The sequence below is a fragment of the Eptatretus burgeri genome, chromosome 6, assembly GCF_056783735.1.
Source record: "Eptatretus burgeri isolate ZD-2024b chromosome 6, Ebu_testis_v1, whole genome shotgun sequence".
Lineage (NCBI taxonomy): Eukaryota > Metazoa > Chordata > Myxini > Myxiniformes > Myxinidae > Eptatretus > Eptatretus burgeri.
Window position 1 is genome coordinate 112580071 of NC_140966.1, and position 19653 is coordinate 112599723.

At 48.1% G+C, this 19653-nt stretch overlaps 1 long non-coding RNA gene across 4 annotated transcripts in view; it reads left to right on the plus strand.

Annotated features, from left to right (window-relative positions):
* LOC147025650 (uncharacterized) overlaps nt 1-19653 on the plus strand; it is a 178549-nt gene that overhangs the window by 49412 nt on the left and 109484 nt on the right. The window lies entirely within an intron of this gene.

Sequence of the window (19653 nt, forward strand, 5' to 3'; positions counted from 1 at the left end):
GCCCTCTGAATTGACAGAAATGTGCGGCGGCCGCAGAGAAACTGAGGTGACCTCAGGAAGGCCCTACGCCGTATGGCTATATTTTACAGGCCATAGGGTTCCCGTGGAATTATAGCGCGGAGTTAGAACTTTTTTTCATTTCTACGTTCGCCGTAGCAATTCGACAAGCCAAGCTATGACGTAGATGTGTTCCACGTCGACCGTACGTAGGGCGTATGGTGTGCTTGCGTTATTCGTGCGGCTGCCGTAAGCTCTTCTCAATGAAAAATGAATTTTCCCAACTCCCAAAAAATTACGGCGGCTGCACTATTTCCACGGTCGCCGTACGGTGGCCTTGCGGTCTGTGTGACTACCTGCGGGCAACGCAGGGTCGACACACGTTTCCCCTACGCCCGTGTGCACCGACGTACGGCCTCTGTGGCAGTCTGCATCAACCGTGCGTCCACCGTGCGCTACCGCTAGAGATCAGAGTATAGGTGTTTGCCTATACACAGTGGTGCCCCCAGAATCCCAATTTCATTCGTTCCAGGAGGCTGTTCGGATTGCAAAAAGTTCGGATTCCAAAAATATTTTCCCAATAAGAAATAATGGAGTGAATTAATCCGTTCGTGGACCCAAAGAAAACCCACTTTCAAAACACTTTAACGTGAAATTCCCCATGTTTAAGATAAAATAAGATGAGTAAATGACCTTCGGTGGTGGTGTATTGTATGTAAACTGGTACAATCACCACATCCAAAGGTCCACACAGGCTCGAGCTCCGGCCTGGGTTCCGATCGCTCGCACACTCTGCGAGAGCGCTGCCCTCAGGGCACCTCATCAAACATGATGCCCGCAGAACCACAATCACTTTCATCAAACGCATCGGGCTGACGTAATCATGGATATTCCAAATTACAACTGGTTTTGCTGTGAAATTCAATCCTTGCCCGACATGCCGTCACTCCACGTGATCGGATTGCTTTTTTCGTTACTAATTAAAACACAAGTTGATTAAAAAAAACAAACATCACAAATGAAGGTGAAAACACGAGGTAAGGCCTGTCACATTTGGCTCGGCGGCCGGAGGGTCTACAAAATGTCTGGGCACGAGCAATTATAAAGCGGCCGCAGTATTTCCACGGTCACACAATGTGGCAGTCACATATGTCTCGCGCAGCGTACGCTGCTCATGGAGAGCTCGGTGTTGTTGTTCTTCTTGTGAAGACAAAACGTTAATCTCTCGGACTCGGCTCTTGTACAAGATCCGGATCGCCTTAAATACTGAGCACATGTACACATCCTCACATTGACGGTGCCTTTTGAGAGCGTCTATCATGAACTTTTAAATATATTCGGACATTTGCTTTAAAGTTTCGAAAAGTTGACGTTACTATTTAAAGATTATTCCATTTATCGTATTGTAATTTCGTAAATGCATTATATATTTCGTAAATACACGATATATCGTAAATACGTAAATACATTATGACGGGTTTCGCTATTGGCTTAATGAAGACACGTGACGAAATATCGGAAGTTGTTGTTTTAAATAATTTTTTTTTTTCGCCAACAAAATCTTTAGGTTTTGGACGCTACTCTTGGACACATTTGTCCTTGTTATTTTTTGGTTAGCCGCACGACGTATTTATAAATTGTGGAGACCGAAACAATGGGTGTGCCGCACGGTCTTTGATTTGATGTTGCACGGTGACCTTTGGGCGTTCCTGTGGCGGCCATAGAATTTTCAAGGCAGACGCAAGGTGCCCACAAGGCGACCGCAGGGGGACCACAGGGGGACCGCAGGGGGACCCGAAGCCGAACGTGCGGCCAGACGGACGGTAACGAATGGGTTAATTTTTAAAAAAAATTTTTTTAATTTTTTTTTTACCAGTTCTTTTGTTTCGGCTTGTCGAATTTCTACGGCGAACGTAGAAATCAAAAAAGTTATAACTCTGCGTTATAATTCCACGGCGACCTTACGGCCTGTAAAATATGGCCAAACGGCATAGGGCCACCCTGAGGCCACCTCAGTTTCTCTGCGGCCGCCGCACGTTTCTGTCAATTCAGAGGGCGTACGGCCGCCGTATCCTCGCCGTAGAGCAAATGTGACTGAGGCCTAAAGTATCAATCGACACACGAGAGATGCTTTCACGAGGACTTCCACCGATGAACTGAATGAACAAAGCGCGAAGATGCGGCTTGAACAGGTGGGGGAGACACGTGAACAGACATGAACGCTACGTTGTGTTCGGTTTTTTAAAAAATGTATTAGGTTTTTAGGGCAAAATTTTCTCAAAAAAAATTGTTCGGATTCCAATTTGTTCAAACAATGGGGCGTTCGGATATAATATACCACGGTATATTATAGTTATAGTATATTCAGTTATATATACTGTCGTATTTTTATTCCAGTAAAAAAAAGAACTGGTATATATACCCACTCGTTACCGTCCATCTGGCCGCATGTTCGCTTTAAGGTCCCCCTGCGGCCGCCTTGCGGGCACCTTGCGTCTGCCTTGAAAATTCTATGGCCGCCGCAGGAACGCCCTAAGGTCACCGTGCGACATCATATCAAAGACCGTACGGCACCCCCACGTTTTCGGTCTCCACAATTTATAAACACGCCGTGCGGTTACCCGAAAAAATAAAAACATATGTGACTGCTACATTGTGTGACCGTGGAAAGACTGCGGCCGCCCTATAATTGCTAGTGGCTGCAGATTTTGGAGACCCCACAGCCGCCGTGGCAAATGTGACCTAGGCCTTATTACAAAACAATGAATCGCCACATCATGGCAGGATATCCAAGAGGTATGCACGCTCGCTCTAAGCTGGTTGGCCTGAAGTCGAATCCTGACCCAGCTATGAACTGTCATCCCAGTGTTTCATAGGCAGGGTGGGTGATTCATCAGTGCATATTCCGTTTCTCGGATGGACGTTGAATGGGGCGTTACATCTGCTAGAACCGCCGTGCTCCCCTCCCCATTATTTCCCTCCTCCCCCTCTCCCTTTCTCTCTCTCTCTCCTCTCCCTCTCTGACCTCGCTCTTTTCTCTATTCTAGCTCCACCCTTCCTCACACCCTCATCCCTCATTGCTACCCCTCCTAACTCACCCATCCCTCCTCACTTCCCCTTCCCTCCTCTCTCCCTCCCCTTCTCACCTTTCTCCCTCATCTCTCCCTCCCCTCTTTCCATTCTCCCTCCCCTCCCCCACTTGCCCCCTTCACTCCCTCCTTTCTCCCCCCCTCTCTCGCCCTCCTTCTTTCCCCCACCTTAATATTCCCGTTTGTGAAGCGACAGGTTTTATTTGCTCGTACTTAATAATGAACGACTCACACAGATCCAAAAATGTTTCAAGCACACTAACATTATACACTGATGAGCCAAAACATTATGACTACTGACAGGTGAAGTGAATAACATTGATTATCTTGTTACAATGGCACCTGTCAAGGGGTGGGATAAATGAGGCAGCAAGTGAAGTCAGTTCTTAAAGTTGATGTGTTGGATGCAGGAGAAATGGGCAGGAGTAAAGACCTGAGCGACTTTGACAAGGGACAAATTGTTATGGCCAGACGACTGGGTCAGAGCATCTCTGAAACGGCAAGGTTTGTGGGGTGCTCCCGGTCAGCAGTGGTGAGTACCTACCGACAATGGTCCGAGGAGGGACAAACCACAAACCAGCAACAGGGTGTTGGGTGCCCAAGGCTCATCGATGCGCGAGGACAACAAAGGCTATCCCGTCTGGTCCAAACCGACAGAAGGTCTACTGTGGCACAAGTCACAGAAAATTTTAATGGTGGTCACGGGAGGATTGTGTCACAATCCACAGTACATCGCATCCTGCTGCGTTTGGGGCTGCGTAGCGGCAGATCGGTCAGAGTGCCCATGATGACCCCTGTCCACCGTCGAAAGTGCCTACAATGGGCACACGAGCATTGGAACTGGACCTTGGAGCAGTGGAAGAAGGTCGCCTGGTCCAATGAGTCCTGTTTTCTTTTAGATCACGTGGATGGCCGTGTATGTATGCGCCGTTCACCTGGGGAAGTGATGGCACCAGGATGCACTGTGGAAAGACGACAAGCCGGTGGAGGTAGTGTGATGCTCTGGGAAATGTTCTGCTGGGAAACCCTGGGTCTGGCCATTCATGTGGACATCAATTTGACACGTGTCACTGACCTAAACATCATTGCAGACCAGGTACACCCCTTCATGGCAATGGTATTCCCTGATGGCAGTGTCCTCTTTCAGCAGGATAATGCACCCTGCCACACTGCATACATTGTTTGGGAATGGTTTGAGGAACATGATGAAGTGTTCATGGTGTTTCCCTGGCCTCCAAATTCTCCAGATCTCAATCCAATTGAGCATCTGTGGGATGGGCTGGACCAACAACTCCGATCCACGGTGGCTCCACCTCGCAATTTACAGGACTTGAAGGATCTGCTGCTAATGTTTTGGTGCCAGATACCACAGGACACCTTCAGGGGTTTTGTAGAGTCCATGCCTCGGCGGGTCAGTGCTGTTTTGGCGGCACATGGAGGACCAACAGTATATTAGGCAGGTGGTCATAATGTTTGGGCTCATCAGTGTATATGTTAATATATATATATATATATATATATATATATATATATATATATATATATATATATATATATATATATATGTATGTGGATGGAGGTTCTAAATGCCAGACATGATATCACAGCCATCTTCCTGGACGTATCGCGAGCTTTCAATATGATTTGGCATCCCGCACTACTCACCAAACTCTCTTTTTATGGTATCAAAGGCAATCTCCACTCATGGCTCGTGGACTTCCTCTCCTGTCGCAGGCAAGGCGTGGCCCTTAATTGAATCCTCTCTCTCATCTTCCTGTCCAGGCTGGAGTTCCTCAAGGGAGTGTTCTGGGTCCTGTGATTTTTCTGGTTTTCATCAATGATCTCTCCGACTCTCTGGAAAATCCCCTTTATCTCTTTGCTGATGACTCCACCCTCTGCCAAACCATCTCTCATCCCTCTGATTGGCAGGCAGTAGCATCACCACTCTGCAGACCTGGATAAAATCACAAGCTGGTGAAACACTTGGAATACATCTTTCAATCCTGACAAATCTCACACTCTCATGATGTCTCTTTGAAAGGTCCATCTGGAACTCCCCCCCCCCTCCCAATCTAAATTCTCAACAATTCCCTTGAAGAAATCCTTTCATTCAAAGTTTTGGGTCTCACTATCTGCCACTATCTTTCCTGGGGAAGCCACATCTCCAAGTTGGCCTCCAAAGCCAGTCGTCGACTGGGTATCAGATCAGGTCAGGTATGGGAGCATGCGCCAAATCAGAGTGTTGCTGCGTCCACTTTCCACGGGTACTCCAGGGGCCTCCGTCTGGCCATCCACCAGGCAGATGCCTGGCCAATCCCCATCTCCCTGAGATGCTGATCAACCTGCTGCAACCACGAGGCACGTGATCGGCCCATTGGCCTCCTCCACTCACGAGACTCCCTCATTGAGAGAATCTGGTGAGCAGGATCAGCATCAGGAAAATGAGCCACATGTCCATTCATCCACAGATGATGTTCATGGACTATGCAGGAAACAAATCTCATTTTAGTCACACTCAGCAACCGCTTGTTGGACACCAGCGAGAACCAAGGATTCTCAGAACAGACCTGGTATGAAAGGAATGAAGTCTCCGTCTCAGATCCCTGGTCAGATTCCAAGTCTCACATCCGAAGAACAAGACTGGAAGCACCAAGGACCTGAAGACTGACTTTCATCCTCCTGCACAGGTACTGACAGCACCACACCTCATGATCCAGTGAATCCATGACTCTCCAGGCTCGATCCAGACATCTATTGACCTCTGGCTCACAGCCGCAGAGACATGAATGTCACTGCCAAGGTAAGTGAATCTCTCCATGACCTCAACATCATCACCACAAAAGGTACAGACAGGACAGCAGCATCCAAGATGTCATTGAAAACCTGGATCTTAGTTTTGACTCAGGAAACCCACAATCCCAGTGACTCCGCCAACCTATTCAGCACCTCGAGGGTCCCCAAAAAGATATTCAGAGTCTCCGTAAAGATGACTGCATCATCTGCGAAATCGAGGTCAGAGATCTTGACATTCCAAACGATGCACCGCAGCTTGAACTCCCCAACATCCTCTCTAGAATCCAGTCCATACAAGTGCTGAAAAGTGTGGGGGCAAGTACACACACCTGACGAACTCCAGTAACAACTGGAAATAACTCAGAGATGGCATCATCACATCTCACAGCACTCTCAGTACCAGAGTTTAGTTCAGACATCAGATTGATCAGTTTTCGTGGCACACAACGAAGACCAAGAATCCTCCAGAGGGCATCCCGATTCACTGAATAAAATGCTTTACAGAGATCAACATAGGCTGCAAGCAGCCCCTGCCGAAACTCTCGTCTGCGTTCGGTGAAGACCCGAAGAGCAAGGATATGGTCAATCGTTATCCTCTTTGGTGTAAAGTCTGACTGCTCTGGACGCTGGTGCTCAAGCAGATGGTGGCAAAACCTATCAATAATTATCCGAGCAAGACCTTGCCCGGCACTGAGAGCAGTGTCACCCCTCGGTAGTTGTTGCAGTCTTGGCGATCACCCTTCCCTTTCCAGAGAGGGACAACAAGGCCCCTCTTCCAGTCTGTTGGGATGACGCCTGTGTTCCAAGCAGAACACAGACCTGCATGCAATGACATGAGTACAGCATTTCCACCAGCCTTGAGAAGTTCAGCATGGACGTCACAGATCCCTGGAGCTTTACCTCATTTCAATTGGTTCACTGCAGCCTGTTTCCACAAATGAAGGTGGATCACGGTTGATTGAAGGGTCGGCAACAGGGATCGTAACACCCCTGACATCCAACTCAACAGTTGTGGATCAGCTTGGCACACCTGTCAAAGTAACCGGCCCATTGGGCCTTCATTTCAGACTCTTCTGTCAAGAGCCACCACCATCTGCTCTAACTGCAGTACACCGAGGGACAGGCTTGGGGTAACGCAATGCGTGAATTCCCCTGTAAGCAGGATGAAAATCTCTTGATCACAGGTGATGTTCTACCCCCTCACAGATTCCTCGCACATAGGCCTCCTTATCCACCCTCTGTGCACGTAAGTTTTACACCTCAACTCCATGAACAGCTCAGCTCTGCCATTCAGCCTGGCCCTGTGACTCTGGTCAATGGTATCCAGTGTAACTTGAGACAAAAATCTTCTTCACCCTACGATGAGTTCCAAGATATCCACCAGCAACATCAAGGATGGTGGTCTTGAAGGCACTCCACAACTCTTCAGGATCTCCCAAAGCACCCAGACCCCCCAAATCTCCACTCAGCCTGTTCGCAAACTCCTCAGCTACCCTCTCATCCTTGAGCTTGCCAACATCCAGCCTAGGCTGGGATGGCACCATTCTCCCGGATTTAAGCTGCAACTTCAGAGTTGCTCCAACAAACTTGTGGTCGGTATTGAATAAATGAGCACTCTGGTAGACCCTGCAGTTCTGGATCATCCTCCAGTGACCATCAACAAGCACATGGTCAGTCTCCTTTGCCACACCACCAGCGTTGGAATAACAAGTCCAGCGATGACCTTGTGGGCGCTGAAACCATGAACCGGCCACCTTAACTCCATGACTTCTTGCAAAGTCAAGTAACTTAGTGCTATTGTGGTTCACAGTTCCAGACCCATGGGGACCAACACACACCTCATAACCATCCTTATCAGTTCCAGTTGATGCAATGAAATCCCCCAAGACTAGAAGTGTATCTCGCCTGGGACACTGATGAACCACAGACTTGGGCGTGGCACAGAATGAATCCTTCACGGTGAGATCACTCGCCTCAGTCGGATCATATACAGAGACCAGGGAAATGACACCGAAGGAGTGGAGAATCCTTCGTCTCATAATACGCTCATTGACCGAAGTTACCTCAATTATTATCATTGGAGTCACCTTGCTGACACAGCTGCAGCAGCTCCTTAGGTATGGTTACCATCTGAGCCACCAGACCAATAGTAGGTGTAACCACGTGGCATGATCTCGCCACTATCCGGTCTCCGAACCTCAGAGAGTGCTGCGATACCGATGTTCAAACGCTTCAGCTCAGATGATAATAGAGACAGGTGATCATCCTCTCTTCGGGATAGGATATTACTGACATGCCCCTGAAGGGACCTCCTCGGGTTAACCGAAGGAGACCGCCGTCTGGTGGATGACACGTCAGCACCACTCTGATGCACTCCACCGCAACCTGACCTTGGAAGTTTACCCCGTGCTTTTCCTCCTCTCATCAAGGAATGGGGATACCGAAGGCTTTGCCCCGATCCCGTCATCCGGTGCGCTGCTTTGGGAAGGGGAGCTGCACAGGAGGTACTCCCAAGGAGTGGGTTTTCAGTTTTCTTTGCATTTGTGGGTTTTGCGAAAATTTTGCGTTTTACGGTGGCCGAAGAGCAAATCCTGCCACAAACCTCCGAAAAAATCGTAACCCAACTGCAGGAGGACGTCCGCAGACACAGTTGAGCACCAGAAATGGATTGCCGTTGGCTCACAAGGAGCTCCGCCACACTTTGCCAGGTTTTGTTTTTAATCCTGCTTGGTGTCCATAATCATATGCCCTCCTCACCAGAAAACCTGGTGGGGGAGACGGTTTATTCGCCAGCTACCCGATCATGAAGCAGGTTCATGCAGGTTTACATGGTACCTGTAGCAAGTCACAGATATAATCTGACCGGACAATAAATCCTACATCACGCAAAGTCTTTCCTTGGCACACCTGAGCTTCTAACCACTTACAAAGTTTTCCTCTGCAGTCTGATGGAGTACTGCTCCCCCCTCTTCGGTGCTGCTTCTGCCTCACACCTCACTCGACTTCACATTGTGGAAACCAAGGCTTTTAGAATCATTGGTGTCTCTCGCGTTGAAGCTGAGACTTTCTCTTTCTCTCTCTCTCACCGCAGGCAGGTCCATGGTCCTTCTGTCTTTTACCGTCTCCTCTCCGGCCTCGCCCCCTTGCTCTGTCTGTGATCCGTCTCCCTCATATTTCCTCAGGGCACTCAAGGTCAACCAGAAACCCCCTTCTGGTGAAACTGCCAAAATCAAGAATGACTGCTCACCTTCACTCTTTCATTCCTCTATTTTCCCGCCTCTGGAACAAACTCCCACACACTCTTCAATCCCACTCCTCCCTCCAGGTCTTCAAAACAGCTGTTTACCACCATGTCATCTCTTCCCTCCATCCAAAACCATGATCTCTTCTACCCCCATCAATCCTCCCCAAACCTACCTCCTTCAAACTCCCTGATTTCCTTCCTGAAAGGCCCTGTAGTGCCATCTCATTTACCCCGCCTCATCCCTCTCCCTTCCACAGATCTCCTATTTTCTCTGTTCCCCACTATTTTGTGCTTCCCTCTCCTGCCCCTCTTGTCTCCTGCCTCGTTATTTGTTCTGTGTATTAGCTTTTAGACGAGCCTCGACGTGGCATCCAAAAGATACATACAAATATAATTTTAAAAATAATTAAATAATGGCATCCAAAAAAACATTGTCCTGGTCAACTTTTCAGAGAACTTGACAGGTATCAAAGTACGGTTATTCCTTTTAATTTACTTTGTTTTATTTCAACCACCAAAGTCATCTTGCCCCTGGCATTGAGACCAAAGGTGGTTCAAAGCATTTGCTCTCAATTGCAAACATTTCTTCCACTGTAACAACTACTTCCTCATCCGAACAAGCACACGCATGCCTTCAATGCGTTGTGATTGTTTCGAAACCTCTTCGCTCGTCTGCGATTCACCATCACAATTGCTGATATTTCATGTTTATGTCCGTCTGTTTCACCTTCCCATCAGACTAGTTACAATGAACCTGTAATTCATGTAAAAGTCCTTTTCTTACACCTGGTCTCTGTGCAAAGTCTTCTGTGAGCCCGAGTCATCAATCATTTGTTGGCACCTCTTGCTCGAAACTGTAAGATCTGTTTAATTTTCTACGTTTGTGACGCAAACTCTTTCTTCATCCAGGATGTGGTGTTGCAGTAAATATCTTTCCAGCATCACCTGTAATGCTTTCCACAAACACACCTGGCTCTTTACTCTTTCCCAGCCAAGACAGTCGCTCATATCATGGAATCCAGCTGCTTGCCAAGCCGGTTTTGGAGGTGTTTTGTGTCTGAGCGAGCAAGATTGACTTGAATGTGAAAAAGAGGCTTGGTTCATGCTCAAGGCAAGGAAACAAGCCCGTGAGTGACAGGTAATGAATGACAACAAGAACAGGAATGAAACAGATGAGAAAGAGCAAGAGTTGAGAAAAGTCTCTCCATGCGAGTATTATATGACAGCCCCGAAAAGAGGAAAATTGTGATCACGTCATTGGGCTTGTGGACACCACACCATATCTTGATTCATGACCAATGAAACTCCAGAACGAGAGAGAGAGAGAGAGAGAAAGAGAGAGAAAGAGAGAGAAAGAGAGAGAAAGAGAGAGAAAGAGAGAGAGAGAGAGAGAGAGAGAGAGAGAGAGAGAGAGAGAGAGAGAGAGAGAGAGAGAGAGAGAGAGAGAGAGAGAGAGAGAGAGAGAGAGAGAGAGAGAGAGAGAGAGAGAGAGAGAGAGAGAGAGAGAGAGAGAGAGAGAGAGAGAGAGAGAGAGAGAGAGAGAGAGAGAGAGAGAGAGAGAGAGAGAGAGAGAGAGAGAGAGAGAGAGAGAGAGAGAGAGAGAGAGAGAGAGAGAGAGAGAGAGAGAGAGAGAGAGAGAGAGAAAGAGAGAGAGAGAGAGAGAGAGAGAGAGAGAGAGAGAGAGAGAGAGAGAGAGAGAGAGAGAGAGAGAGAGAGAGAGAGAGAGAGAGAGAGAGAGAGAGAGAGAGAGAGAGAGAGAGAGAGAGAGAGAGAGAGAGAGAGAGAGAGAGAGAGAGAGAGAGAGAGAGAGAGAGAGAGAGAGAGAGAGAGAGAGAGAGAGAGAGAGAGAGAGAGAGAGAGAGAGAGAGAGAGAGAGAGAGAGAGAGAGAGAGAGAGAGAGAGAGAGAGAGAGAGAGAGAGAGAGAGAGAGAGAGAGAGAGAGAGAGAGAGAGAGAGAGAGAGAGAGAGAGAGAGAGAGAGAGAGAGAGAGAGAGAGAGAGAGAGAGAGAGAGAGAGAGAGAGAGAGAGACAATTAACTCTACACATCCTCGGCGCTACATTTTCGAAGATTCAATCTGGGACACCATATTTCTCCACATTAGAAACTCACTTTCATGCAAAAAAAGGGCAAAAATATCCAATCATTATGATAAAGCTAAGTTTTTGCACGAACCACCAAGCACCAAAGTACACGGTCATACGAAGCTTGTCAAACTTCACGGACACAGCACATCGGCTGGGGCCAAGACCAAAAAGTAAGAACTACTTGATCCTGTTTCTGTCTTCAGGCATCATCAGGACTTGACAAGAATAAGTTTTTAAAATACAATATTTTTGGCTCATGCACGCTCAATGTTTCACAATTTTTTTTTTTTACTTTTTAAACACTTTTGATTGTACTTTTTAAACAAATGCTTCATTCGTATAATGGCTGAATGATGTTAAACGCAGAGATTTACAATCACAGGAGTCAGAGCATTTAGAAAATGCATCAATTAGGCCTCCCTGACAGCGAGCAAACATGCCATTTGGAGCCAGGCAGGCCCAGGAGGCTGTGATCACCAGTAAACGGAGATGTCGGGCCAGAAGGCATGCGAGATTGGGAGATTGGGAGATGTTGAACCCAGGGGCGGGAGAGGTGGAGGCGAAAGAACAGCAGAGGGGTGAAAGCAAGGGTCAGCGCCTCTGAAAGGCTCTCGGCTGCAACGCCATTAACAATCCGAGGCTGAACGAGATGAAAACTGCGCAGACAAATCGTTCCTTTCTCCCCTCGCCCTGGGAAACTGTTTTCATTCATGACACAAATTGCTTAGACTCCCCCAGCGCCATTGTGATCACAGCAAGCTGGAGGCTGGGGACAGGAAGGCAAGACGTCGGTTCGCTAAGTGACATGTAGGCCTCAGGTTTCAATTCGAAATTGGGTATTTGCCATTATTGACGTTCCAGCGTGATTTTTTTTTTTCATCCATAGGCCTACATTTCACCAGTCTCTCCACGGCAATGTCCTTTTACAGGTGAGCATTGCACATGGCACATGATGAGCGGACTGAATAACAGAAACACCAAATATGTAGAGACGAAAAAGTTCCGAAATGACAAGGCCTCCAATGAATGCTGCTGGGAGAAGGAACCCACAACCCCGATAGAAGAACAGGAGTTGATGGTTTTTATTATTATTATTATTATTATTATTATTATTATCATTGTTATGGAACAAAACTATACGCAGCAAATACTACTGATAAGAGCATAAAGCAATAAATACAAATGGGTGTGAAGAGAACATGTAAAGGAGCAAACGATAGAAGTGGTTTGAAGGTACGTGTGGATTTTTTTTTGAGTGAGACTGGTATGCACCGCCTGGGGACAAGGACATTAGGGCTCAGATAAGACCTTCTGGGGACAAGGACAGTACCACTCAGGAAGCACTGTCTGGGGACAAGGACAGTACCACACAGGTATCACCGTCTGGGGACAAGGACAGTACCACTCAAGTAGCACTGTCTGGGGACAAGGGTATTCCCGCTCAGATAGCACCGTCTGGGGACAAGGGCAGTACTCCTCAGGTGGCACCGTCTGGGGACAAGGGCAGTACCGCTCAGGTAGCACCGTCTGGGGACAAGGGCAGTACCGCTCAGGTGGCACCGTCTGAGGACAAGGGCAGTACCACTCAGGAAGCACCATCTGGGGACAAGGACAGTACCACTCAGACAGCACCGTCTGGGGACAAGGACAGTACCAGTCAGATAGCACCGTCTGGGGACGAGGACAGTACCACTCAGGAAGCACCATCTGGGGACAAGGGCAGTACCGCTCAGGTGGCACCGTCTGGGGACGAGGACAGTACCACTCAGGAAGCACCATCTGGGGACAAGGGCAGTACCGCTCAGGTGGCACCGTCTGGGGACGAGGACAGTACCACTCAGGAAGCACCATCTGGGGACAAGGGCAGTACCGCTCAGGTGGCACCGTCTGGGGACAAGGGCAGTACCACTCAGGAAGCACCATCTGGGGCCAAGGACAGTACCACTCAGACAGCACCGTCTGGGGACGAGGACAGTACCACTCAGGAAGCACCATCTGGGGCCAAGGACAGTACCACTCAGATCGCACCGTCTGGGGGCGAGGACAGTACCACTCAGGAAGCACCATCTGGGGACAAGGACAGTACCACTCCGGTAGCACCGTCTGGGGACAAGGACAGTATTACTCAGGTAGCACTGTCTGGGGACAAGGACAGTACCACTCAGGAAGCACCGTCTGGGGACAAGGACAGTACCACTCAGATAGCACTGTCTGGGGGACAAGGGCAGTACTGCTCAGGAAGCACCGTCTGGGGACAAGGGCAGTTCCACTCAGATAGCACCGTCTGGGGACAAGGGCTGTACCGCTCAGATAGCACCATCTGGGGACAAGGACAGTACCACTTAGGAAGTACCGTCTGGGGACAAGGGCAGTACCGCTCAGGTAGCTCCGTCTGGGGACAAGGGCAGTTCCGCTCAGGTAGCACTGTCTGGGGACAAAGGCAACACTGCTCAGGTAGCATCACTTGGGGGCAATTGCAGTTCCTCTCAGGTAGCACCAAATGGTAGATGCAGAGTAGGTATCATATTGTGGAATACATAGAACCCATGATACTACTAGATAGACAGTATATATATATATATATATATATATATATATATATATATATATATATATATATATATATATATATATATATATATATATATATATATATATATATATATTTACTAGCGATACCCATGCACATGCACGGGATAGCAGTACAACATAGCTGGGAGCAGACGACAGACCGTACACGGGGAATGACAAAAATACGCATTGTGCAAAATGCAAGTGGTACTATGGAACGCCAAGACTTCCCAAAAAATGTCGGCATGTCCGCTAAGTGCCACAGCAATTTCATAGGGATCGTGTGACGGCGAGCCGAGTTTTTAGTGTGCAAGCTTGGTATTATAATAGAGATGATGTACAGTGCGCAATGCCTGTACACTAATGGTTATTGGTCAAAGTCTGCACAACAGACTTTGACCAATAACCATTTGTGCCGCAGGAAGGGCATCGTCTGCGAAATGTAATGACTCCTAACCGTGCACGATTGTTTTTCCCTGGAAGCTCAGCTCACAGTGGGTTACATGGCTGGAGGAATGAAAATCATCATTGGGTGGTAGGCCGCAATGTCCCAGACTTCCTTGTGAGCAGCTGATCAGTTTCAGCCACACATTCCAAACTTCTCTTATACAGGTAGCTTGGCTCCATCATACGTCTGCCTCTACTTACGTCTCCACATGAGTGGAGGCCAAGGATACCATTATGGTCGTGAATGCACCATTTCCTAGTTTTGGGAATTCCTAATTTGCTCAACCGACTCTTTCACCCCCAAATGAGCAGGAATTGGGTTACCAGAATACCATGTCCTTTCATAAAGGTGTTCGGCTTGCGTGTTCTGCAGCCATGGACGCATTCTTTTTTTGGTGATGAAGATGCAATGGTGTGCGTTGAAGGTGTCCCGGATAGTCTCCCACCTCTAGGCTCGATCGTCCGGTGCTGTAAGCGGACGGACCTTCCTGCCTGTAGTTTCATTTGATCTCTATGACGTGCAATCAGCAATTATCATCTCGGCTAAGGTTATGCAATAGGCCTGAGTGGCTTGTCAGTAACTTGACACCGCTGTGTGCACCACTCAGGTGATTTCTAATGAAAGGTGGCGAGGAACGTTTCCTCACTTGCATGGTCTCCCATGACTCTGCACTCACTGTCCGAATTACCCTTGAGAGGTTGCATGTGGTCACACCCATAAACAAAGCAAGAAGGACAAATTGCTGCTCCGACTGCGGAACACTTCCTTCCGCACCAAGAAAGGGAGGGTGAGCAGGAGGAAGGAGAGGGAAAGAAAAACTGTCTCGAAAGAGCTTCCATCAACAAGTTTCCTTGCTCGGATGTTTTCGGCCTTCGGGCCTTCATCAGTTAGAACAAATAAATGAAGCAAATCCTGAACGAATACAGACAGACCTATCACGTATGCCTGGCGTCCCATGAATGCCTTAGTTTCCCACGCAATTGCAGCTTTGAGAAGGAATCAGAAGCGAGAATAAGTCAAAGGATTTACAAGTAATGTTCGGCCTACTCGGCCGACATAATCTTACAACATCTTACTTGCCCATCCCCACGACTTCCAAATACCAATCCAAACCAATCGAACGATCCACCGACTCGACTGTCACGACCCCAGTAGGGAGACTGCATGTTCACGCAACAATATCAATTCGAGGAGAATACATAAACAAGCCTTTCATGGCATCCATATATACGGCATACCCAATGCATACACGAGGGTGCATGTTGTGTACAAGAGGATGTATGGTGTGTACAAGAGAGTGTATGTTGTGTACAAGAGGGTGTATGTTGTGTACCCGAAGGTGCATGTTGTGTACAAGAGAGTGTATGTTGTGTACAAGAGGGTGTATGTTGTGTACCCGAAGGTGCATGTTGTGTACCCGAGGGTGTATGTTGTGTACCCGAGGGTGTATGTTGTGCACCCGAGGGTGTATGTGTACAAGAGGGTGCATGTTGTGTACACCAGGGTGCATGTTGTGTACCCGAGGGTGCATGTTGTGTACCCAAGGGTGCATGTTGTGTACAAGAGGGTGCATGTTGTGTACAAGAGGGTGCATGTTGTGTACCCGAGGGTGTATGTTGTGTACATGAGGGTTTATGTTGTGCACCCGAGGGTGTATGTTGTGTACATGAGGGTGTATGTTGTGCACCTGATGGTGTATGTTGTGTACATGAGGGTTTATGTTGTGTACATGAGGGTGTATGTTGTGTACCCGAGGGTGTATGTTGTGTACCCGATGGTGTATGTTGTGCACCCGATGGTGTATGTTGTGTACATGAGGGTTTATGTTGTGTACATGAGGGTGTATGTTGTGTACCCGATGGTGTATGTTGTGTACCCGAGGGTGTATGTTGTGCACCCGAGGGTGCATGTTGTGTACATGAGGGTTTATGTTGTGTACATGAGGGTGTATGTTGTGTACCCGAGGGTGTATGTTGTGCACCCGAGGGTGCATGTTGTGTACATGAGGGTGCATGTTGTGTACATGAGGGTTTATGTTGTGTACCCGAGGGTGTATGTTGTGTACATGAGGGTGTATGTTGTGTACATGAGGGTGTATGTTGTGTACATGAGGGTGCATGTTGTGTACATGAGGGTGTATGTTGTGTACCCGAGGGTGCATGTTGTGTACATGAGGGTGCATGTTGTGTACATGAGGGTGTATGTTGTGTACATGAGGGTGTATGTTGTGTACATGAGGGTGCATGTTGTGTACATGAGGGTGTATGTTGTGTACATGAGGGTGTATGTTGTGTACATGAGGGTGCATGTTGTGTACATGAGGGTGCATGTTGTGTACATGAGGGTGCATGTTGTGTACATGAGGGTGCATGTTGTGTACCCGAGGGTGCATGTTGTGTACATGAGGGTGCATGTTGTGTACATGAGGGTGTATGTTGTGTACATGAGGGTTTATGTTGTGTACCCGAGGGTGTATGTTGTGTACATGAGGGTGTATGTTGTGTACATGAGGGTGTATGTTGTGTACATGAGGATGCATGTTGTGTACATGAGGGTGTATGTTGTGTACCCGAGGGTGCATGTTGTGTACATGAGGGTGCATGTTGTGTACATGAGGGTGTATGTTGTGTACATGAGGGTGTATGTTGTGTACATGAGGGTGCATGTTGTGTACATGAGGGTGTATGTTGTGTACATGAGGGTGTATGTTGTGTACATGAGGGTGCATGTTGTGTACATGAGGGTGCATGTTGTGTACATGAGGGTGCATGTTGTGTACCCGAGGGTGCATGTTGTGTACATGAGGGTGCATGTTGTGTACATGAGGGTGTATGTTGTGTACCCGAGGGTGTATGTTGTGTACATGAGGGTGCATGTTGTGTACATGAGGGTGTATGTTGTGTACATGAGGGTGTATGTTGTGTACATGAGGGTGCATGTTGTGTACATGAGGGTGCATGTTGTGTACCCGAGGGTGCATGTTGTGTACATGAGGGTGTATGTTGTGCACACGAGTTTGAAACCCTGTGAAATGGACCTGTTGTTAATTTGTGCTTTTTAAGAGATCCTGGCCCACCCTAGACGGCCCTCCCACCATGTTTGTGTATTTCGCTCAGGATTAGTGTCATGGTCACTAAATTTACTTTAACTTGCTGCCAAGTTTCCATAATACTAGGAATTCGAATTAGCGATGGGCAATTTTAATACTTTTGCAAAAGGTAAATAATAACACTATTTTTTTATTATTATGATAAGCGAGTAAATAACCAGAGCGGCTTGGCTGGCCCCTCTTGATGGTTCATGCAAGCAAGCGTGCCCTGTAATTAGAGACATTTACGTTCTGCCTTGTAAACTCACGCAAGTGGAGGCGCCAAGGCCGGGCTGAACCCGCGCCACTCCGCTGTACCACGGTGTCGGTGGGGGGCACGGGACGTCTGAAGGACCTGTTTACCACCCGAACCCTCAACCAAGCCCTCTTTGTTGGAACATTTTTCAAAATCAGTGTCATTGAAAAGTAAGAATAGACAAGGAAATGAAAATGGAATGTGCCCTGGGGATGGGTGGAGGGTGAGAACACCTGATCAGGTATGCCCTTCCTGTATAGCTAACCATGTGGTGAATTGGAAGCATAATAATAAAGAGGAAAAAGTAAGCATTAAAGTAAAGAAGTGTGTTAGGAGGAAGGCAAAAGGAATTAAAAGGAGAGGGGAGAAGATCGGAGGGAAACTGGGAATTTATAACAACAAGAGAGGACCGTTCATGGTGGAAATGAAGGAGAAAATTCCATGAACATTTATTAAAAGCATTTGTTGGAATTCATGTTATGGTGATGCACATTTCCTGGCAAACAGATCGTCAATCAAACCCATGGTTCCTCTCCACATCCACCTTTACCCACTAGAACCTAATGTCTCGAGGTCACCGTGGGTTTTTTTTTTAAACCTGAGAAAGAAGAGAACGATCTCTCCCAGCCTCAGTGATGGGCCCAGATGGCATCGGTGTCCACCTTCTCAAATCCTGTCCAGCCTTGGCCATGGGACCAGATGGCATCGGTGTCCACCTTCTCAAATCCTGTCCAGCCTTGGCCATGGGACCAGATGGCATCGGTGTCCACCTTCTCAAATCCTGTCAAGCCTTGGCCATGGGACCAGATGGCATCAGTGTCCACCTTCTCAAATCCTGTCCAGCCTTGGCCATGGGACCAGATGGCATCAGTGTCCACCTTCTCAGATCCTGTCCAGCCTCATTGACGGGCCCAGATGACATCAGTGTTCACCTTCTCAAATCCTGTCCAGCCTTGGCCATGGGACCAGATGGCATCGGTGTCCACCTTCTCAAATCCTGTCAAGCCTTGGCCATGGGACCAGATGACATCAGTGTTCACCTTCTCAAATCCTGTCCAGCCTTGGCCATGGGACCAGATGGCATCAGTGTCCACCTTCTCAAATCCTGTCCAGCCTTGGCCATGGGACCAGATGGCATCAGTGTCCACCTTCTCAGATCCTGTCCAGCCTTGGCCATGGGACCAGATGGCATCAGTGTCCACCTTCTCAGATCCTGTCCAGCCTCATTGATGGGCCCAGATGACATCAGTGTTCACCTTCTCAAATCCTGTCCAGCCTTGGCAATGTGACCAGATGGCATCAGTGTCCACCTTCTCAAATCCTGTCCAGCCTTGGCCATGGGACCAGATGGCATCAGTGTCCACCTTCTCAGATCCTGTCCAGCCTCATTGATGGGCCCAGATGACATCAGTGTTCACCTTCTCAAATCCTGTCCAGCCTTGGCCATGGGACCAGATGGCATCAATGTCCACCTTCTCAGATCCTGTCCAGCCTCATTGATGGGCCCAGATGACATCAGTGTTCACCTTCTCAAATCCTGTCCAGCCTTGGCAATGTGACCAGATGGCATCAGTGCCCACCTTCTCAAATCCTGTCCAGCCTCGGTGATGCGCCTAGATGGCATCGGTGTACATTTTTTCAAATCCTGTCCAGCCTCAGTGATGGGCCCAGATGATGTCAGTGTCCACCTTCTCAAGTCCTGTCCAACCTCAGTGATGGGCCCAGATGATATCAGTGCCCATCTTCTCAAATCCTCTCCAGCCTCAGTGATGGAGGCATTAGTGTCCGTCTTCTCAAGTCCTGTTCTGCTGCTCTTCCTTCTCCTTTGTCTGTACTCTTCAACCCACCCTTTCGGCCATCTTCAATCTGCCTGGAAAAATGGCAACATCACTCCGATAATAAAAAATGGTGCAAAAACAAATTTTCTCATCCACATACGACTAAGCTTACTTCCAATTACAAGTTCTCTGTTCTTGCATATGGCAGCTTGGCTGCGGGGTAGCCATCATTTCTTGGAGCACAGCTGTGCCACTGATGTTATGCCCCTGTACCAGTACACTGTTACTTATTTCACCAAGCTCA